The 23,418-nt window shown below is 38.3% G+C and overlaps 1 protein-coding gene and 1 long non-coding RNA gene across 5 annotated transcripts in view; one reads left to right on the top strand and one right to left on the bottom strand.

Moving 5' to 3' along the window:
- LOC104675160 lies at positions 1-22,340 on the bottom strand. Of its 2 annotated transcripts, none has more exons than XR_004060050.1 (3): positions 22,125-22,340; positions 21,420-21,558; positions 1-1,264 (listed from the first exon to the last, which is right to left on the bottom strand). It is a non-coding gene; the product is annotated as an uncharacterized LOC104675160 (long non-coding RNA). The 2 variants fall into 2 exon arrangements; XR_004060049.1 differs by lacking the exon at positions 1-1,264 and adding an exon at positions 11,207-12,260 and having other exon boundaries at positions 22,125-22,339.
- ATAD1 (ATPase family AAA domain containing 1) overlaps positions 22,183-23,418 on the top strand; it is a 65,293-nt gene continuing 64,057 nt past the window's right edge. For 2 of the 3 annotated variants that reach the window (XM_010379627.2, XM_030940835.1), the window contains exon 1: positions 22,183-22,294. The gene's annotated coding sequence lies outside the window, so the exon portion shown is untranslated. The remainder of the gene's footprint in view (positions 22,295-23,418) is intronic. The other variant, XM_030940834.1, reaches the window with a different exon arrangement.

Genomic DNA, 23,418 nt, shown 5'->3' with positions numbered 1-23,418 from the left:
TAGAATTGAGGTCAGTAATAATCTTTTTATTCCTAAGTGACTCAAACAGAGTTAATTCATGTCTCTGGCCACCACTGGCAGGGCTAAAGCCTGGCCATGAAGTGAAGGACAATATGGAAAGGTGGAACAGGAATAGAAAGGCAGCATACAAGGAAAAGATGGGAGGTGTTGACAGATTTTTAAAAAGGATCAAGGATCAGCAGTTTCTTTAAATCCCACTACTTCTTTAAATCTACTGATTAATCTAGGTTCACAGATATAAAAACTGTGAGGAAGAGAAAAAGAAAAGGGAATGGATGAGATGGAAAAGATTACTGGGGTGTGGGGGAAGAAAGAAAGAAATCCATCTGATGGAGAGCAATAGAGCATAACATGAAATTGCCTTAGGTACAAAGCTCACTGATCTATTCTAGAGTCTTTGTCCCACTTGAGACAATAGCCTAGTTCTAGTCCAGTTCCACTCCAATTATAAGGACTTGTCCTTCTCTTTTGATGGTCAAGAATTACTCATGTTCGGTTTATTATTAGGTAAAAATTTATTTAAAACTACTATCTGCAGCAGACAAGCAAATTGCTTTATCTTCCTTCTACTCATTTATATTTATTCAATACGATCCTCATTTCTTATAGTTTAACAGGATGTATGTGAAAGAAATGGACTGTTGGCTCCTAACCAAAAGTTCTCTTTGAGGCAAGCTTCTCAGAGATAAAAATAAAAATAATTGGCCCAAACAGGACCTAGGTCACCTAGCCTTGAGATTATTTACAGAGAAACATCAGACAAATTTAGTCAAGGTGACTGAAGACCAAACAATTAAGCAATAAGTTAATTCAAAAAAGACATATCAAAATATATATATTTGAAGTGTTACAACTACATGACACAAAATTATTGGATCTCTAAAGCTACCCATCTAGTTTTGGGGGATTTGTTTCTATTTCTGTCTAGAAATTCAGCTAAGTATAATTTGTTATAAATCTTGAAGAAAACATGTACAGTAAGAATTATCAGGAAAAGTAGTGATTGATTTGGGAAGAATGATGCAATATGTAGTACCAAGAATTTTTTCATAAATATGTTGGCAATTGTCTTCGTCTGCTCAAGGTGCCAAAACAAAATACCATAGACTGGATGGCGAAAACAGCAGAAATCTACTTTCTCACAGTTTGAGAGGCTAGGAAGCCCCGAATCAAGGTTCCAGCTGATTTAATTCCTGGTGAAGCCTCTCTTTCTGGCTTGCAGACAGCTGCCTTCTTTCTATGTCTTCACAAAAAGGAGGGGTGGGGGAGAGAGAGGGAGAGAGAGGAGGGGAGAGAGAGAGAAAGAGAGAGAGAGAGAGAGAGAATATGAATGAGCTCTTTGGTGTCTCCTCTTATAAGGGCACTAATCCCATCATGATGCCCCACTCTCATGACCTCATCTAATCCTAATTACCTCCCAAAGGCCCCATTGCTAAATACCATTACATTCAGGGTTAGGGCTTCAATTTGTGCATTTTGAGGAGACAAAAACATTCAATCCATAACACCCATTTAAAAACCATGTTCCATTCCAGCTCTAGGTAAGATGGAGTAAGCACACTCCATCCTGTCTTTTTTTTTTTGAGACAGAGTCTCACTCTGTCACCCAGGTTGGACTGCAGTGGCACAATCTGAGGCTACAGGTGTGCACCATTGCGCCCAATTAATTGTTGTATTTTTAGTAGAGACTGGGTTTCACCATGTTGACCAGGCTAGTCTTCAACTTCTGACCTCAGGTGATCCGACCACCTCGCCCTTCTAAACTGTTGGGATTACAGGCGTGAGCCACCGCGCCCAGCCCACCCTGTCTTTATTATTAAATATAGTTATAAAACCTAGATAGAATGCATGAAACAGCTACTTGAGGACATTGGAAGATAAAAAGTAGCAAGTGAATTGGGGAAAAAGACTAGAATTTAAAGTACTACTGAACAAGCAGTGAGTTTTCTGTTTTTGTTTTTTCCCTATCAGAACCTCAGTCTAGAAATAAGGCAGTCTGAAACTCAGAATAGGCACAGACAGACAGAGCCCCAGGAGAAGCCCTCTAGTTCTGGCTCAAGGAGCAGGAAAAGCATCTCCTAATACTCAGAGAGTGTGGGAGAAATCTGCTAATTTCTTTTCTTTTGTTCTCCATTCTCTAGTGCCCCAGGCCCCTAGAAATCCTGCTAACCAAGCAGTGGTAATGACTGCAATGTCAGCAGGTGGCCACAGGCTCCAATATCTCTGAGGGAGGGGAACCTTCTGTGGAGAAGTTGGGGCCTCAGGAGGGTGAGATAAACACCAGTTGATTTTTTCTTCTCTGTCCTTCCACTGCTGAGCCCTGGACATAGTGTAGTCCCAGAAAGTACATACCACAGTAGGGTAACTAAAGCACTAGATTTCTGGCTGTGGGACTGAAAGAGGAAGTCCTAGGAATAAGAAAGTACTAGAGACCATGAAGAGGGAGGAATTTAGGGAAGTAGTAGTTAAGTTGATTATAATCTCCTAGACTCACCTTCAAGTTGCACAAGGATGGATCTGATAGCAAACAGCATATGTACCAAAAAGACTGTGAGACTGAACTAAAGGACACACAATTCCATCACCCTACCACTACTGACTGGTAGTACACATAGAGGATAGATCTAAATAGCATGGAAAGCAAAATATTATTTTTGAAAATGGAATTGACATTGAAACTACAACTGATAGAAGGTTGGTTGGAACTTTTGGCTTGAACCAAAACAGATCTATTACCTGCTAAAACAAAAATATCAGTATTCTCCATATGATTTAAACAAAATCCAGAGTCTTATAATATATTAAATGTCTGGGATACAATTCAAAACTATTCAGTGTAAGAGAACCAGGAAAATCTCAACTCACATAAGAAAAGACAATGGAGACAATGCCAGGATGCTACAGATGCTGGAATTAGCTGACTATAGTTTTAAAACAGTTATTAGAAAAGTGTACCAGAACATAAGATAAAAAAGTTCCTGAAAGAAATGCAAAAAATAATTTAAAAAAACAATGAAATTGAAATTCAGAACTAAAAAATATAATAACAAATAAAGAACTAATTGTATGGGCTCAATTACAGAATGGAGATGAGAGAGGAAATAGTTGGTGAATTTGAAGATGAGGCAACAGAAATTATCCAATGTGAACAATGGAGAGAAAAAATATTGAGGAAAAAAAAGCTGTGCCTGAGGCACTGGTGGGACAATACCAAAAGATCTAACATTTATGATATTGGAGATCCAGAAGAAGAGAGGAAAGAATACAATGTAGTAACAAATATTTGAAAGAATAAAAATTTCTTAAATTTGGTGAAAAACATAACTTACAGATTCAAGAAACTCAGAGAACACCAAACAGGGTATAACCAAAGAAATTCATGCCCAAACACATCATAATCAAACTGCTAAAAACTGAAACAAGAAAAATTATTGAAAGCCAGTAGAAAAAAATGATACATTATTTACAGGGGAAAAGCAACGCGAATGTCTGTAGATTTCTCATCAGAAACCATGGAGGATGGAATGAAGTAGAACAACTTAAAGGGCTAAAAATAAAAAATCTGTCAACCCAGAATTCTATATTTAGCACAAATATCCTTCATGATTAAATTTGAAATAAACACATTTTTGGGGGAGGAAAACAAAGATAATTTGTTGTCAGCATACCTGCTCTAAAGAATTACGAATGGAACTTCTTCAGACAGACGGAAATGACAGCATAAGGTAACCTGAAACATCAAGAATAAAGGAGGAGCCAGACATGGTGGTAGTCTTAGCAACTTGGAAGCTGAGGTAGGAGGATCACTTCTAGCCCAGGAATTTGAGGTTACAGTGGGCTATGATTGTGCCACTGCTCTCCAGCCTTGGTGACAGAGCAAGACCCTGACTCTAAAAAAAACAAAACAAAACAAAAACAAGGAATAAAGAAGGAAAAACAGAAATGGTAAATAAAATAAACAATTCACCTCTTAAGTTCCTTAAAATTTGTTTCATGTTTGAAAGCAAAACTGATAACATTAATGGGGTTTTCAGTGTCTGTAAATGCAATACACAAGACAACTACAACATAAAGAGGGAAAGGTAATGGGAGCTAAATGATTATAACATTTCTATATCCCCCTTGAAGTGTTAAAATATTGATTCTAAGTAGGTTGTGTAAAACTAAATATTTATATTTTGATCCCAATCATTAAAAACTTTTTTAAAAAGAACATATAGTCAAAAACTAACAAAAATATGGAATTTTAAAACATATACAAATGCCCCAAAAGAAGGTAGGAAAGAGAAAACAGATACATGAAAGAAAATAAAAGGAAACAAATAGAAAACAAATAAATAAAATGGTAGGCCTAAATCTGAATATATCAATTATTACATTGAGAAAAAACCTAAATATACCCACTAAAACAGACTGCTAAAACGTATGCAAAAACATGACTGAGCTATGTATGTGTTGTAAAAAAGAACTCAATTCAAAATACATTTATATAGGTATGTTAAAAATAGAAAAATATATGCCATGAGAACACTAACCAAAAGGAAGCAAGAATAGTTATATTAGTATCAGACAAAGTAGACTTCAGAGCAAAGAAAATTACCAGAGATAAAGAAGGGCATTATAAGATGTGCGAATCATAACCTGATAGAATTGAAAAGAGAAACAGACAAATCCACAATTATATTTGGAAACACCAATACTCCTCTCTCAGGGATGGATGGAAGTAGTAAACAGAAAATCACCAAAAATATAGAAAAATTGAACCATACCATCAACCCAACTGTACCTAATAGATATTTATAAAATACTCCACTCAACAATAGCAGAATATATACTCTTTTAAATGTACATGGCACATTCATCAAAACATAATCCAGCCTAAAAAAGAATTGAAATCATATAAAATATGCTTTCCAGTCATAATACAATAAACTTAGAAATAAATAAAAGTAAAATCTCCAAACATTTATAAACATTATACTTCTAAGTAATCCATGGGTCAAAGAGGAAGCCAAAAGGAAAAAATAATTTGAACTGAATGAAAATGAAAACACAACATACGAAAATTTGTGGAATGGGATTCAGCTAAAGCAATGCTTAGAGGGAAATTTATATTTATAACATGAAATATTGACATTAAAAAAGAAGAAAGGTCTCATGTCACTGATCTTTAAGAAGCTAAAAAGTTAATAATAATAAAATAAACCCAAATCAAGCAGAAGGAAAAAAATTTTTAAAAGCTAGGAGCAGAAATGAATGAAATTGAAAACAGAAAATCAATAGAGAAAAATTAATGAAACAAAAAACTGGTTCTTTAAGACCAGTGAAATTCACAAATCTCTTGCAAGATTACAAAGAAAAGACACAACTTACCATATCAGGAATGAAAGAGAAGATACCACTACAAATGCAATGGTATTCTAAAAATAAGGAAATACTATGAACAATTCAACACACATAAATATGACAACCTATGTAAAATAGACTAATTCCTCAAAATCAAACCACCAAAGCTCACATAAGCAAATTTAAATAACCTGAAGAATCCTATACCTGTAAAGAAATTGAATTTAGTTTAAAATCTCTCAAAAAATTTTTACAAGCCCAGATGGTTACACTGTCAAATTCTATCAATCATTTAAACATGAATTAATACCAATTCTACACAAATTCTTTCCAGAAAATAGAAGAGGAGGGAACATTTACCAATTTATTTTTATAAAACCAGCATTATTCTGATACCAAAGCCAGACAAAGACAGGACAAGAAAAAACTATACACCAATATCTGCCTTGGATTTTGACACAAAAATCTTCAACAAAATACTAACAAATTGAATCCAGTAGTATATAAAAATATTATATACCATGCCAAAATGAAGTTTATCTTGAAAATGCAAAGCTGGATCAATATTGTCAAGATCAATCAATGTAATCCACCGTATTACTAAAGAGGAAAAGCTACTTGATCATGTCATTTGATACATAAAAAGCATTTAACAGGTCGATCTTGGTGGCTCATGCCTGTAATCCCAGCACTTTGGGAGGCTAAGGCGGGCAGATCACCTGAGGTCAGGAGTTCGAGACCAGTCTGGCCAACATGGGGAAACCTTATCTCTACAAAAAATACAAAAATTAGCCAGGTGTGGTGGCGCATGCCTGTAGTCCCAGCTACTCAGAAGGATGAAGCAGAATTGCTTGAACCTAGGAGGTGGAGGTTGCAGTGAGCCAAGATCGTGCCACTGCACTCCAGCCTGGGCAACACAGTGAGACTCCATCAAAAAAAAAAAAAAAAGAAAAGAAAAAAGAAAGAAAGAAGGAAGGAAGGAGAGAGAAAGGAAAGAAAGACAGGACAGGACAGGACAGGAAAGGAAGAAAATTTGACAGATTTCAACATCCATTCAGATTAAAAAAAAAAATTCTCAGCAGACGAGGGTAGAAGGGGATTTTCACAACCTCATAAAGGTTATGTACAAAAAGCCAACATGTAATATCATATTACATGTGGGGAAAGACTGAATTCTACCCTTTAAGGTCAGGAACAAGGTAAGAATGTCTTCACTCACCATTGCTATTTGACATTATATTGGAATTTTATTCAGTGTAATAAGGCAAGAAGATAAAAGACATACTGATAGGGAAGGAAGAAATAAAAATGTCTATTTGCAGATGACATGATTGTTTACATAGAAAACCAAATAAGTGATTTAAAAAAAACTCCTAGAACTGACTTTAGTAAAGTCACAGGACAAAAGGTAAACACACACAACATTTTACATCCATATATCAGCAATGAACAACTGGAAACTAATATTTTTTAAACAATACCATTTACAATAGCTCCAAAAATATTGAAATACTAAGGTACAAATTTAACAAAACATTAATAGAATATGTATGCTGAAAACTACAAAACATTAATGAAAGCAATCAAAGAAGATCTAACTATAAATAAATGGAGAGATATACTATGTTCAGAACTGGAAAAATACCAGGTACTCAGGAGTCTGAGGAAGGAGAAGTGCTTGAGCCCAGTAGTTTGCTATGCTGCTTGGGTGTTAGCACTAAGTTTGCCATCAATATGGTGACCTCCTGGGGGTGGTACTCCAGGTTGCCTAAGGAGGGGTGGACCAGCCCAGGCAAAAAAGGGAGCAGGTCACAATTCCCATGCTGATCAGTAGCAGGATCATGCATGTGAACAGCCACTGCACTCCAGCCTGGGTAACATAGCAAGACTGCAATCTCTGGAAAGAAAGAAAACTGAAGACTTAACCCATCAAACTAATCTATAGTTTAATTCAGTTCCACTAAATATCTCAACAGAACTCACAAAACAAAATTTTAAAATACAGCAAACTGATTCTAAAATTAATAAAATTTTAAATTGTATTTTAAAAATTTATACAAATTGTAATTTAAAATTTTAAAATATAGCAAGCTTATTCTAAAATTAATATAGAAATCTAAAATAATTAGAAAAGTCAAAATGTTTGAAAAAGAAAAATAAGGTTGAAGAATGAAACTACCTGATTTTAAGTTGCACTATAAAGCTAGATTAATCAACATAATCTAGTATTGGTGAAACGATAGACACTTAAGATCAGTGGAACAGAATCAACAGCCTAGAAACAGACCCACACAAACACGGCCCACTGCAGCCATGTTGTTTTGTTTTTGTTTTTTTCTGAGATAGGATCTCACTCTGTTGCCCAGGCTGGAGTGCAATGATACAGTTATGGACCACTGCAGCCTCAAACTCCTGGGCTCAAGCGATCATCCCACCTCAGCTTCCCAAGTAGCTGGGACTACATGCATGGGTCACCATACCCTGACAATTCTTTTTTAATTTTTTTGTAGAGATGGGGGTCTTGTTATGTTGCCTGGTGTGGGGGTGCTGAAGCAGGAGGATCACTTGAGCCTGGGAGGTGGAGGTTGCAGTGGTCACTGTCACTGTACTCCAGCCTAGGTGAGAGAGCGAGAACCTGTCTAAAAAAAAAAAAAGCCACAACAATCTATGTAACAGAAAATTTTGGGAACAGGGCATAATGAGTATGAATACAGGTTCTAAAATTAGATAGTCCGGGTCTAATCCTGGCTTTAGTACTTACTATTTGACCTTAAAAGAGTTACTTAACTTCTCCGTGCCTCAATTTCCTTACCTGAGGATAATTATAGTACTTACTACACAGGTTTGTTATGAGAATTATATGAGTTGATATATGTAAAGCACCTAGAACAGTAGCTGGCATATATTAAATACTATATAAAGTGTTTGTTAAATAAAATGCACCAGGTTCTTAACCACCTGTCAGTCACATTAACTTATGGGTATGCCATATGACATTATAACTGATTAAAGAGCTAAGTTATATTTGTTGTATCATAAGGAATTTAACATTTATTGATAAATATGACACAAATTAAATTGTAAGGCTCTACACTTGAGTCTCTCCCTCAAAATTGTGACTGGTACAGCATGCAGGACCCAAATTCTAGTGAAGAATAGGCTTTATGAACAACAAATTCAATAGGTATCAAAAGGGTGGTTACTAGCAAAAGGAAGATAGTTCGATCCTAAATTGTGATGATAAATATATAGCATCTACACTGGTCACTCCACTCTTGACGCATATATTCCATTCTAGTTTCACACTTAATTTAGTCACATAGACTTAATCTGTGTAGCCTCACTGGCAAGAATGAGAATAATGGATAAAAGTTCTAGGGGAAAATATTTAGGCTCAGTAAAGGGAAGACGTAACACTGAAGGGTTCTCTGAACATGAGATGACAACTGGAGCAGTTTGTGAATCCTATGTCACCAGAATGTTTAAGTTAGTTCAATGTCCATTTGGTGAGATAATTATGATGACAACAAACACAATCATTTCTAAAATGTTTATGGTGTCTGTCCTAGTTCCTTTATGTAGCTTATCTCCAATCTTCTCACCAACTCTATAATGTAGACACTATCCCTATTGTATAGATGAGAAAACCAAGGCTCAGAGAGGTTAAATAAGTCACCCAAAATGTGCAGTCATTAAGTGGTAAAGCTGTGATTTCATCCAGGACCTCTAATTCCACAGCAAAATTCTTTCTAATCCAAACTGCCTTTGGTTGAAGACTCAATAACATTCAGTATTCCTTTTAATCCTGAGAGTCTGTGATTTGTTGAAATTATATCTTTCTAGACATAGATATAGATCTTCCCTAGCCATTTCTATCCACTGGAACAGGTGTCTTTCTCAAGAAAAAAAGAGGCATGTACCTTATTCTTTTTTTTTTGAGATGGAGTCTCGCTCTGTCACCCAGGCTGGAGTGCAGTGGTGTGATCTTGGCTCACTGCAAGCTCCATCTTCCGGGTTCACGCCATTCTCCTGCCTCAGCCTCCCGAGTAGCTGGGACCACAGGCACCCGCCACTATGCCTGGCTAGTTTTTTTTGTATTTTTAGTAGAGACAGGGTTTCACCATGTTAGCCAGGATGGTCTCAATCTCCTGACCTTGCGATCCACCCACCTCGGCCTCCCAAAGTGCTGGGATTACAGGCATGAGCCACTGTGCCCAGCCTTGCCTTATTATTCTTAAGTTTGAAGTTGGTTTGTTACTTCTATGAGAGAAGTGTTACAAGCCAACACACTATTTACTATGTTAATAGATAATGGAATTAACAATAAATTGGATTATGCTGAATAGGTAAGGAGTTTATTATTCCTGAATTTACTTTCCAGAGAGTGGTATTTAAAAACCAACAAAAAAGAGGTAAAATGCTATTATTCTTGATAAAAGTAGTAAATGAAAATACAAATAGAGATAAATCTATGTCCTTACCGCTCTACTCTTCCCCTTAGCTAATTCTCAATTAAACATGATTCATTCAGCACCACAAGACAGGGGGAAAAAAACATAACATGATTCATAAGAATCTATGTAAGTGTTTCAGAATTTGTTACAGTAATTTCTCATCAATTGAGAGTGGGGATGGTTACATTCCTAAAAGGAGCCATGTTAGGTAAAACCTCCATTGGCAAAATTCAAGAAAATACGGAATTTGTAAGAGAATAAAGCAAGAAAGTTGGTAATAAAGCAGAAAAGAATCTTCTTCAGTTGTTCATGAGCTCATATTCTGAAAAATCATGATTGGTGTGAAAGATAGGATGTATTTATATTAACCACACTTCCTTTTTCAGCTTTTGATCTGGCCCTTTACTGCTATTTCATGCTGCTTGCATTTGCTTTCTGACATTTGCAAGCCTTGGCAACATTCTTAATAGTCAGCTGATCCTTCCACAAATGAAGGGCATTATTTTTCTTTAGGCTCAGTGTCCTACTGTTATTCCCCACTCATCATATGTGGAAGGTTGGGGGTAGAGGCAACATTTGATCCTTCCTTTCAGAAAATATTTCTCTGCAGTATGTGATGCTGTTTGATAGCATTTCACCCACAGTAGAACTTCTTTCAAGATTGCAGTAAATTTTCTCAACACTGCCACTGCTTTATCAACTAAGTTGATATAATATTCTAAATCCCTTGTTATTTCAACAATGTTCACATTATCTTCACCAGGTGTAGATTCCATCTCAAGGAACCACCTTCTTTGCTCATTCATAAGAAGTAGCTCATCTGTTCAAGTTTTATCAGGAGATGGCAGCAATTCAGTCCCATCTTCAGACTCCACTTCTAATTTTAGTTCTCTTGCTATTTATACCACATCTGCAGTGACTTCTTCACTAAAGTCTTGAACTCCTAGAAATCATGTAGGAGGGTTGGACCAACTTCTTCCAAACACTTGTTAATGTTAATATTTTGACCTCCCATGAATTATGAATGTTCTCAATGGCATTTAGAATGATGAATCCTGGCTGGGAGAGGTGGCTCACGCCTGTAATCCCAGCACTTTGGAAAGCTGAGGCCAGTGGATCACGAGGTCAGGAGATCGAGACTATCTTGGCCAACATGGTGAAACCCCGTCTCTACTAAAATACAAAAAATTAGCTGGGCATGGTGGCAGACGCCTGTAGTCCCAGCTACTCAGGAGGCTGAGGCAGGAGACTTGCTTGAATCCGGGAGGCAGAGGTTATAGTGAGCTGAGATAACGCCACTACACTTCAGCCTGGGTGACAGAGTAAGACTCCGTCTCAAATAAATAAATAAATAATAAATAAAAAAAAATGAATCCCTTCCAGAAGGCTCTCAATTTACTTTCCCCAGATTCCCCATCAGCAGAATCACTATCTATGATAGCTATAGCCTTATAAAATGTATTTCTTAAATTGTAAGACTTGAAAGTTGAAATTACTCTTTGATCTATGGACTGCAGAATGGAAGATATGTTAGCAGGCATGTAAACAACATTCTGCTATACATCTCCATCAGAGCTCTTGAGTGACCAAGTGCATTGTCAATGAGCAGTTAACATTTTGAAATGAATCATTTATTTCTGAACAGTAGGTCTCAATAGTGAACTTAAAATATTCAGAAAACCATGCTGTAAAAAGATGTGCTGTCATCCCAGTTTTGTTGTCCCATTTATAAAGCACAGGTAGAGTAGATACAGAGTAACTCTTAGGGCCCTAGGATTTTCAGAATGACTAATGAGCATTGGTTTCAACTTAAAGTCATCAGTTGTATTAGCTCCTAACAAGAGAGTCAGCCTGTTTTTGAAGCTTTAAAGCCAGGCATCAACTTTTCTTCGCTAGCTATAAAAGTTCCAGATGACATTTTCTTCCAATAAGGCTGTTCTGTCTACACTGAAAGTCTGTGTTTAGTGTAGCCACGTTCATCAATGATCTTAGCTAGATCTTCTGAGTAAATTACTGCAGTTTCTCCATTAGCACTTGCTGCTTCACCTTGCACTCACATGTTATGAAGACAGCTTCCTTCCTTAAACCTCATGAACTAACCTCTGCTGGCTTCAAATCCTTCTTCTGCAGCTTCCTTGCCTCTCTTAACCTTCACAGAATTGAAGAGAGGGACTTGCTCTGAATTAAGTTGTAGGAATGTGGTTGGTTAGATCTTCTACCCAGACCATTCACAACTTTCTCCATGTCAGCCATTAGGCTGTTTTTGCTTTCTTATGCATGTATTCACTGGAGCAGCACTTTGAATTTCCTTTAAGAACTTTTCTAGGTCAGGCACAGTTGCTGATGCCTGTAATTCCAACATTTTGAGAGGCCAGTATGGGAGGATGCTTTAGACCACGAGTTTGAAACCAGCCTGGGCAATAAAATGAGATCCCATCTCTGCAAAAAACAAAAAACAATTAGCCAGGCTCAGTGGTGTGAACCTGTAGTCCCAGCTACTTAGGAGGCTGAGGTGGGAGGATTGCTTGATCCTGGGAGTTTGAGGCTGCAGTGAGCTATGATCATGCCACTGCCCTCAAGCCTGGGCAACAGAGTAAGACCCAGTCTCTTAAAACCAATAAACAAACAAACAAACAAAAAACCACTTTTCCTTTACATTCATCACTTGGCTAATTGTCTGACTCAAGAGGCCTAAAATTTTGGTCTATTTCAGCTTTCAACAAACCTTTTTTCACTAAGCTTAATCATTTCTAGCTTTTGATTTAAAGTGAGAGATGTGTGACTCTTCCTTTTGCTTAAACATTTAAAGGCCACTGTAGGCTTCTTAACTGGTCTAATTTCAATATTATTGTGTCTCAGGGAAAAGCAAGCCCTGAGGAGAGGGATAGGGATAGGAGACTGACTGGTTGGTAGAGCAGTCAGAACACAACATTTATTAATTTCACTGCCTTACATGGCTGTGGTCTGTGGTGCCCAGATGTTACAATAGTAACATCAAAGATCCACTCACTGATCACAGATCACCATAACAGATGTAATAATTTAAACGTTTGAAATATTGCAAGAATTACCAAAATGAGACACAGAGACACGAAGTGAGTACATGCTGTTGGAAAAATGGCACTGACACACTGGCTAGATGCAGGGTTGCCACACACCTTCCATTTGCAAAAATCATAATATCTGCAAAGCACAATAAAGGGAAGCATAATAAAATGAGGTATACCTGTATTTTCATTTCAGAGGAGGAAACCCAGAAAAGCTACCTGACATGTGACAGGCCAAAGAGCTGGTACCTCTCATTGAGTACTGTCATAATTTAGAATTTCTCAAATACTGCATAAATACTGAAACAGAATTTATTAAATTATTAAATATTTAGCATTATGACATTATATAAACAGTATCATATTTAGTAACAGTAAATAATAGTATATTAAATACTGAATAAAACAGCCATAATCTGCATCCTGCATGCTTCAAACTACTTCGGCAGAGACTATATTTGTTCTTCACCTACTTGGCACTCTATGCTTGATAAATTTCCTGTGTTGGGTTCAGAAATAGATTTTGAGAATGATCTTTAAAATGAAGTGTCATGGACCCCATCTTCCTGTAGAATGAGGAGGCAATGGGTACCACTAGAGAGACTTTTAGTTGTCTTCTCTTTTTGGCCTATGAGTGTGTGTTCAGGTGCTGCAAATCCTTATGATTGAGTAAACTGAAGAAATATGATTAGTTATCAAAAACAAGACAAAATACAATCACTGTATTCCATGGCTTTAGACATCATTCATTTAAACTCCTTCACCTATTTATTTCCAAGAGTCCCAAGGAAGGGGTGAGAGAAGGACAGAAGAGGTTTCTTAAACACTAGCCTGTGAGGACACTATATACGGAAAGCTAGTTTATATAACATAAGTAGGATTAAGTGATGGAGGGACTGTAATGTGGAAGGTGGCACACGGTCCAGCCAGAGGTTCAAGAATATCTGGACAGAATTCTAAAGCTGCTTTTAGCCAGCTAAGAATTATTAGCATTTCTTCAGCTTTTTACAAAACACTATAGAAGAAGAAAACATGACTGGGGAGTCAGCCTGTTTGTCTACTCTCCTTTACTCTCCCCTTTTCTGATCTCTCATTAACTTGAAAACTCAGAAGGCATAAAGAAATCGGTGGGGGCATGCCTCTAGCACTGGGCCTTACTTAGGCATTCAAAGGTTTCAGAATTGCTGGTGTTTCAACTGAATAAGCAGCAGGCTAGAAAGTAGAAAGCTTTGTGAAAATCTATCAGGTATACTATTTTGAAGTTGAATGAGACTTTCATCCCTGCCAATTTAGTATACTTAGTTTCCTGTACTTCTGTAAAACAAGTTATAGGCTTTGATTTATTTTTCCCCTTTGTTGTTGTTGTTGCTGCTGCTGTTTTCTGGTTCCAGAAACAATGACAATAAAAGGGGAAGAAGGGAGATTTTTAACATCAGCTTGCCAGTGAACTGCTGCTGGGCCCCTCTAGGTGAAAGAAGACCTAGTAGGTATTTCATCATTAACACCTAAAATCAGCCAGCTTTGCCCTGGCCTTTGGCAAAAATACATTCAGTGTCTGAACAGGATATATCATTTCTTTTGCTCAGTAAAGCTCCCTCAACTTTGGGAATGTTTCTATGAATTACCCATAGTAAATTAAAAAAAAAAAAAAGTGTTGGTATTTGGCTGGGCATGGTGGCTCCTGCCTGTAATCCCAATGCTTTGGGAGGCCAAGTTGGGAGGACTGCTTAAGCCCAGGAGTTTGAGGCTGCAGTGAGCTATGATCCAGTCACTGCACTCCAACCTGGGCAACAGAGCAAGACCCCGTCTCTAAAAGTGAAAAAAAAAAGTGTTGTGCACAAATAAATTAAATTTTATATGTAGAATAATAGCTCTGATGCTGTGGTTGTCCCTGAGGTTAATAGGAAGGCTGTGATTTGCAGAGAAAAGATAAGACATGCAAAGTATTGACTTCTCAAATCTCAAGGCTTGTTCAGCATCTCATTTTCATCTACTAAATTAATTTCTTTTTCTTGTGCAAAATCCACTCAGCCATCTAAGTAAGGAAAAGTAAGCAACAAATGAAGGAATGAAATATAGGGCAAACCTCTAACTTAAAATCAACAGCTGTATGAGGACTTGCATTTTTATAAGATGTTTCAATCTTTAGAAATTCATAAAAGCAAAGAATGTACACTCAATAAATGGTTGTTACTTGACAGATGGGAATAACAGCTAATATTAATGATGGTCTTCAGTGAACTGAGAAATATCCATACAGTTATTTTCATGGATCAATAAATATGTTAAACTTAATTACCTTTGGGTCATAAGGATGAAATCTTACAGGTTTTATATAACTATCATAAATGCTTTATAGACTACTGATCAGTAAGACTCAGCCAGAGGGGTGTATTAAGAATGGGAATGTGAGAACCAAGAGGTCAGTGGGACAGAGAGGCACAGCTTCTTCACAAGTCAGAGAAGATAAACATTTCAGACAAGATGCCATGGTTGAAAACTGGAGAGGTAAGGTCCTCATGCAAACACAGGGGAGATATGAAAACATCATTGTCCTTACAGAATCTAGGAATGAGAGAATATCTCCTCATCGTATAATGAAAATATCATCTGGGGTATTACACCAGCATGTTTACTGAGTACTTGCTAAGTGCCAGGCATTGAGCGTAGCACTTTACATGTATTGTCTCATTTATTTCTTAGTGCAAATCCATGGCATGTGTACCGTTACTGTTCCCACATTAAATATAAGGAAACTGAGGCTTGAGAGCATAAGCAATTTGTCCAAAGTAAGAGAGTCAGTAAACAGCAGATCTTAAATTCAAACCCAGGTCTGTAAAAGTCCACATTTTTACACCCTATAGATACGAAGAATCCCCCAATTGGACAGTTTCTGATGGACACATCAGGATAGGGCAATCATAAAATTATCATCAATAAAATGGTTTGAATCGTATGTCATACCTTTGGACCACTTGTCTTTCCTCCCCCTTCTCTTTTTTTTTTTCTCTTTAGTAAGGTTAAATCTATACCTCTCCTATGTCCTAGGCATCCTCTTTTCTCTCTAGTCAGGTTAAATCTTTTTAAGCCTCTCCTATGTCCTAGGCATCCTCTTTTTTCAAGATGATAATATCTTATAGGAGAATAAAGACTTCAGCTATAATTCTGTGAGCTGAGTACTATGCCAGTGCTAAGCAAAGTGAATTACGGGAACTAAAAGAATGGACACAGAGTTCAATGTACTTGTGCTTAGAAGATAAAAGATCTCAAATTATTCTTGTTCATTTTAGTTTCACATATTCTTCAAGGTTATCAGTTATTCTGGCTATTAGAGAAACGGGTGGGAGGAGGAAGGTTTTATGCAATCTTAATTTTTAAAATATTAAGTACCGGTACCTATTATTTTCTAAATACTTTCAAGGGCCTTTCCTAGAATCAGGTAAATGAGAGCAGGCAAGTGACCTACTTACAAAAATTGCTCTGGGTTATAAAGGATGGGAAGCCAAGTGCATCCTGAAAACCACAGCATCTGGTCTTGTTTTATGCATCATCTATCAATCTGTTGTTACAGGAATTGAGAATTAACATTTCAACTATTATTTCTTCTATTTTAACTAATGCATTTATATCTTTGTTATTCTTACCCAATCTTTCCCATCTCCTCCCTATTTAGGAAACCATAGGCAGGGGCATTATGAAGGTGCCAATTGAATCCTAGGGAGATCACTCTTTCATCTATGCCTTAAAACTTCTGCTAATGAGGCTATATAGTAGGGTTAGATATCTGAAGCAATTCTGGTTTTGCTCAACCCCGATTTTTCACAGATAGTATCATTTGAACAGTACTGTATTGAAGTTAAATAAAATATTGTGGATTGTAAATTTCCAAGTTCTAGAAAACATTTTTTGGTAGAAGTTTTTTTTTTTTTTTGAGACGGAGTCTTGCTCTGTCGCCCGGGCTGGAGTGCAGTGGCTGGATCTCTGCTCACTGCAAGCTCTGCCTCCCAGGTTCACGCCATTCTCCTGCCTCAGCCTCCGGAGTAGCTGGGACTACAGGCGCCCGCCACCTCGCCCGGCTAGTTTTTTGCATTTTTAGTAGAGATGGGGTTTCACCGTGTTAGCCAGGATGGTCTCGATCTCCTGACCTCGTGATCCGCCCGTCTCGGCCTCCCAAAGTGCTGGGATTACAGGCTTGAGCCACCGCGCCCAGCCTGGTAGAAGTTTTTAAAAAGTACACTTGGCAATGCTGCTTGAGAAAACGGTTATGTAGAAATGCAGATTGTGGATTAGTACTACCCTGATAGCATAAGAAAATTATATATAACTTCTTTTTATAGATACTCATTTAAAATTATGTGTAAAGTTTAAAAACATAAAAGTATGGAAAGTAGATTTATAGCAATATGTTCTTTGAACTTTGCTGTTGTCTTTTTTTTTTCTAGTTCTCTCCTTTTTACAGAATGGAGTTATCAATTCATCTTTCTACTTCTTCCAATCTTTTGAAATTTTAAATTTCCATTATTTTTTCCTTGATTCTATCTTATTTCTTATTACTATTTTTTAGTTTAGCTTTTTTTTTTATTTTTAAAAAAAGTTTATGGGTACATAGTAGGTGTGTGTATCTATGGGGTACATGATATATGTTGATAAAGGCATACAATCTGTTGTAATCACATCAGAGTAAATGAGGTATCCATTACCTCAAGCATTTATCATTTCTTTGTTACAAACATTCCAATTATACCCTTTTAGTTATTTAAAAATGCACACTATTGTTGACTGTAGTCATCCTGCTGTCATCAAATACTAGATCTTATTTGTTCCATCTAACTATATTTTTGTACCCATTACCATTCTCACTTCCCTCCTACGCCCCACCACTATTCTTCCCAGCCCCTGATAACCATCATTCTACCCTCTATCTCCATGAGTTCAACTTTTTAAATTTTTAGCTCCCACAAATGAGTGAGAACATGCAAAGTTTGTCTTTCTGTGCCTGGCTTATTTCACTTAACATAATGGTCCTACAGTTCTGTCCATGTTGTTGCAAATGACAGGATCTCATTTTTTAAAATGGCTGAAGAGCTACTCCATTGTGTTCCGTATCATTCTGTCTATTGTAGCTTCAAGTACAGCTTCAGGTATAGCTTCATATTCTTGCTTTACTTACTTTCTTTCTCCACCCATTCTACTTCATTTACCTTTTCAAAATAATGGTTCATATGATTCAGAAGACATGATTTAAAAAATTAAAAAATAACAATTGAAATTATCCTTTTATGATATTTTTAAAAGAACCAAGGTAACCAAGTGACTTATACTGGCATAATTACTGTTACATAATTTTATGCATTTGTTGAAGTTCTAGCCTTTCTAAATCACTGTCAAGTGAATTACTTCTAATGAGCAATGAACAGAGTCAGGTTTACTGTGTTTACTTATCCAAAGATTTCAGATTTGTTTTTCCTTCCAAAGGTGTTCTATTCTGAATTTCGTCATGAGGCTTCCTTGCCTTGATTTCTTGATGTATTCCAGTTGGGTTAAAGGTTCAGATGACCAGATAGGCCTTTTAGGCTGAGGTGATGGAGATTTTTGCAAAAATACTCTACAGTCTTCATTCACTAGGGCAGAGTTTCTCAAAATATGCTCTAAAACTACCTATATCCCAATCAGCTCAGATGTTTGTTTACTGATTTATTGATAGTCTTAAACAATAGAAATTTATTTCTCCCAGTTCTGGAGGCTGGGAAATCCAATACACTGGCATAAGCTGTGTCTGGTGAGGGTACCCTTCCTGGCTTGCAGACAGACACCTTCTTGCATCCTCACATGGCAGAGAGCCCAGATGCTTATTTTAAAATGCAGATTTCTAGGTCAAAACCTAGAGCAATTGAATGGAAGTCTCTGAAGACTGGGAGCCAGGAATCTGCATTTTGTCAAGTTGTACAAATTAATCCACATACAATGAAATTTGAGAACACCTAATTTTATTTTATTTATTTTTATTTATTTATTTTTTTGAGATGGAATCTCACTCTGTTGCCCAGGCTGGAGTGCAGTGGCATGATCTCAGCTCACTGCAACCTCTGCCTCCCAGGTTCAAGAGATTCTCCTGCCTCAGCCTCCCAAGTAATTGGGATTACAGGCACCTGCCACCACACCCAGCTAATTTTTGTATTTTTTTTTTCAGTAGAAACAAGGTTTCACCATGTTGGCCAGGCTGGTCTTGAACTCCTGACCTCAGGTGATTCACCCGCCTTGGCCTCCCAAAGTGCTGGGATTACAGGTGTGAGCCATTGAGCCCAGCCGATAATACCTAATCTAAGGAATCCTTTCTTCCCACCAAGTATCTAGTGCATTAACTTTGGTTGCAGAGCAAAGTAGCTACACTCCATTTAATAACAAAAATGGAAAATTTAGTACCTTGGGGGAGAACTGCCATAACTATTTTAAGAGGTATTGATAAAGAAAACACACACCAAAAAAACCCAAAAACTTTCTACAATAAAGTAATAATTGTTTTTAGTATCTTGATTCTAACAAAGAGCAAAGGCCCAGAAAGTCTACAATCTGCTCAAATTTCCTGATTAATATTATATATAATAAATTATTTATTGAGCCCCTACCGTGGGCCAAATACGGTATTTGTGTTGCCAGGGATTATATAAAGCTATCCCGGAATGAAAAGCGTATGTTCACTCTGCTCTATTCTGGAAGAACCTCATTGATTTGATGATTGCTGAAAATGAATGTACTTCATGTCTTAGGCCCAGACATGGAAGCTTTCTTAAGGATTCGCTAAATGAAAATATTAGGTCCAAAACATATAGGTGTAGGCATTTGGTTTACAGCTGAACCACTGGAAAGGGAATGAGGTGTAGCACTTTTTGAGTTTGTGGCCTCTTTACGGTCAGCCTTGATGACTTTATTCAACAGTTTCCTTTCCTGCACAATCATCCCTCAGGTATTAGACAGATGAATTGAAACTAAATGTAACCATATTGGGAACTCCATTTCATTGTAGGATTCATTTAGGATGTCTTTAGTAGAGTGACTTATGATTTGCCTGAGACTTTCTCAGCCAGTCTTATATCCCAGCAAACCTTTTAGTCTCATGCAAACTGAAACTGGGTAAGCTGGTCACCCTGGTCCTTAGAGGAGGGCAGGTGAGGCTCTTAGTTGAACCAATTTCACTCAGCAAATGAATGAAAATCCATTACCACCTTGAATTTCTCAGCTCATTTTCCTTACCAGTGGGTATAATTACCCTATTGGGGCACAAAACCTGTTTCTTTCCTTTAGTGGCCCTTCCCTTTTAGTCCTGTCAAACCATGTGCCCATGAGCCTCCCAAGCAATGATTCAACTTGGGATCATCCAAGGACCCAGTGGAGAGTCTCTTGAAAGTCTGCCGAGCACTGATAGCCTCTGTTTTTGTTTTTTGTTTTTTGTTTTTTTTCATTGTTGTTGTTGTCGTTTGTTTTTAATGAACACTGTCCTGGTCTCATAATCTTCCTGTTATTCTCAAAGGTCTATCTCTCTAAATAATTAGTCTAGCAATCCCAAACCTAGCTTCACATCAATTTTTTTTTTAAATTAGGAATGTAGGCATGCACATACATAAAAGCCTTAAATACTAAGAAGGCATGGGTATAAAACATGAACCATTTACAGTATTAAATTCCATTCTGATTCCTGTCCATGAACTTAATCACAGTTTTCAACATTCATGCATCCCTTTCATCCCATCCTTTAAAGCCTTGTGATTTTGGCATTTCATGGTCTTACTTTCAACCAGATTTTAAAGTTTAGCTCGTATTAAATTACCATCTCAAAGAGAAAATGTAAAGTACAAGGTTTGAATTAGGCAGATCTGTGTTCCAATGGAATTGTTGCCTTTATTTCCTAAGTATATGAACTTAGAAAAGTTTATCTAAGCTTTAAGCTTTAAAATTTGCTCATTAGTAAAAACGGAGAAAATAATAGCTATTTTAGAGGATTTTGGGGTAGATATTTAGGTTACGCATATAAAGCACATGGCAGCATATTGCCCCACCCCAGCAGACATTCACTAGGTATTATCTTCACCACATTATTACAAGATTGTAACTAGTAACATTCGTTACCAATCAGGCTGCAAAACTGTTATTATTATTGAGACAGGGGCTTGCTCTGACCCCCAGGCTGGAGTGGAGTGGCTTGATCACTGCAGCCTTGATCTCCCGGGCTCAAGCGATTCTCCTACCTCAGCCTCCCAAGTAGCTGGGACTACAGACATGCGCCACCAAATCCAGCTAATTTTTAGGGTTTTGTTTGTTTGTTTGTTTTTTGTAGAGACGAATTCTCATTATGTTGTCCAGGCTGGTCTCGAATTCCTGACCTCAAGTGATCCTCTCGCCTCGGCCTCCCAAAGTGTTGGGATTACAGGCGTGAGCCACTGCGCTGGCCAAGTTGCAGAATTCTTTAGGCATCAAAGATGATGCCTCAAGTAGAAAGGCACAAACTGCCTTCCTGAGGAACACAGGGAGAACTCTCATTACATCATAGTCTCACCGACTCTATCTGAAGGAAGTGATGCTTCTTATATCTTCGGAGTGTCTAACATCATCTGGCCCCCTGGCAGTCTGTGTATTCAGGAGGTTCTGGCTTTCAGGTTTGCTCCCTTGGGAACTCTTATGTCACGTCGCTCGTTCTAGAAAGGGAAGCGGGTAAAAGAAAAAGGGAAATCACCAAAATGCAAAATCTGTTGCCAGATGCCCTATTCCGTCCCAACTACTGGGGCTGCTGGCGTGGGCTGCTAAATCTTTTCGCGTAAAGATTGTCAGGCGCCACCCTCAGGTGTTTGTCAGCACAGAGATGGGGGAGGAGGGTGAGCTCACCCTAGAATTGAAAGGCAGGTAGTGAGGAATGAGGGGTGAGGGGTGGGAGGTGGCCATGAGCTTCTGCGTTTTGGCTAAAGTACAGACATAAAGCCGCGGCGTGAGGGTTTGCAGAGTGGTGGGAAGGAGAGAATGTCTTTGCTGGGTACGCAGAGCATTTCTACACTCTCAAGAAGGCTGCCCGATTTGTCAGGTTTGCGCCCGGAGCCCGCGAGAAGGGCAGGAACTTTCTGTGATAAGCGCCTTCCCAAATGTGGTGTCTGTTAAACTCAGAGCCTCAGCGAGGGCTGCTGGCAGACACGCCGGCTTCGCAGAAAGTCTCCGTCCAGCAGGCAGCAGGTTAAGCAAGCATCAGGTGCGCGAATTTGCTCTCGCTCACCATTTCTAGGCCTGGGAGCACGCCACATTGTCGCCCGCGACCGCGGGTCGCGCATGCTCCTTGCTAGCGAGTGGGTCGTGGCTCCCGCCGGAAGCGTTCTCTCCCAGGCTGCATTTCCTTCCTGTGCGAGGCCGGCTGAGGGCATTTGCTCCCGCTGTTTCTGCTCCTGGGTGAGTAGCGGGTTCCCGTGGGGCCTCATGGGATGGGTGTCGTATCCTGCTGAGGTCCTTTAAGGACCGTCTCGAACCTGGGAACCCCCGGAGGAAAGGTCACCGCGGTCTTCTGCCACGCCTCACCTCAGTGCCGCCCCCAAGCGCCCCGCAGCCCTTAGTATCGAGAGGATTAACCTCCAAGGGCGTCCCGGGCCTCGCCTTGGCGTCCGGCCGGGCCTGAGTCCTTAGGGTCTGCTTAGCTCCTCCCCAAACTTGTGCCATTCCCGAGGGAATCTTTGTCGGCTTCCTGGTCACTGTAGGGGTTTGGGGTCGTCCCGGAAGACTTCAGAACCAGGCGAACCTAGACGCAGGCGGCTGGAATGAACCAGCTCTGATTGTCGCACGGGCGACAATCACCTTGTGCAGACTCGAAGGTGGTTCTTCAGGGCCGGGCACGCTTTCGCAGAAGATGGTGATGTTAATAATAACCTGCCCTCTTTGTGGATATTGGCAGGCCCTCATTGTCATAGGCTGTATCCGTAGGGTCTTTATGTCTGCAAAACCGGGACTTTTGAGTTTGAGAATCCGTTTGTGAAATACTGAAATGAATTAGGAGAGAAATGCTACAGTGAATGCTATGCTATGAATGCTGTACATGTAAATAAATTGCTCATAGATGAGGTAGTACGATTTCATAGTTTTCTACTCGGAAATGGAGAACTTAAAATGAAACGACCTGATACCATATTTGCCTAGCAAGTAACTCTAGGGTTATAGTGTTTTAGGATGTTTCTTAGTTGCTTACAGCATTGTCATCGTATATGTACATATTTGTGTATTCATTTTGTTGAACTTAATGTTTATACAGGATTGAAATACACTCTCTGCTGTTGTTTGCACATGCAGCTTTTATTGTATGTTCGCTCTAATGGTGTTGTTGCTGTAATAGCCTTACATTGCAGGTATATCAATACCGAATGAATGATACATGAGTGTACAATGAAGTATATACAGTCACAGTCTACAAAACAAGTTTCAGTTTCATTGAAGGATTTTGAAGTAATTTAAAAAGATGGACTACTATTTTACAAGTGGCCTTAGTAGACCTAAGTCTTTACTACATTAAAAATTTCAGAATTGGG

The sequence above is a fragment of the Rhinopithecus roxellana genome, chromosome 11 (assembly GCF_007565055.1).
Source record: "Rhinopithecus roxellana isolate Shanxi Qingling chromosome 11, ASM756505v1, whole genome shotgun sequence".
NCBI lineage: Eukaryota > Metazoa > Chordata > Mammalia > Primates > Cercopithecidae > Rhinopithecus > Rhinopithecus roxellana.
Note: the sequence above shows the minus strand (reverse complement) of the source record. Positions and strands in the feature narration are given on the sequence as shown.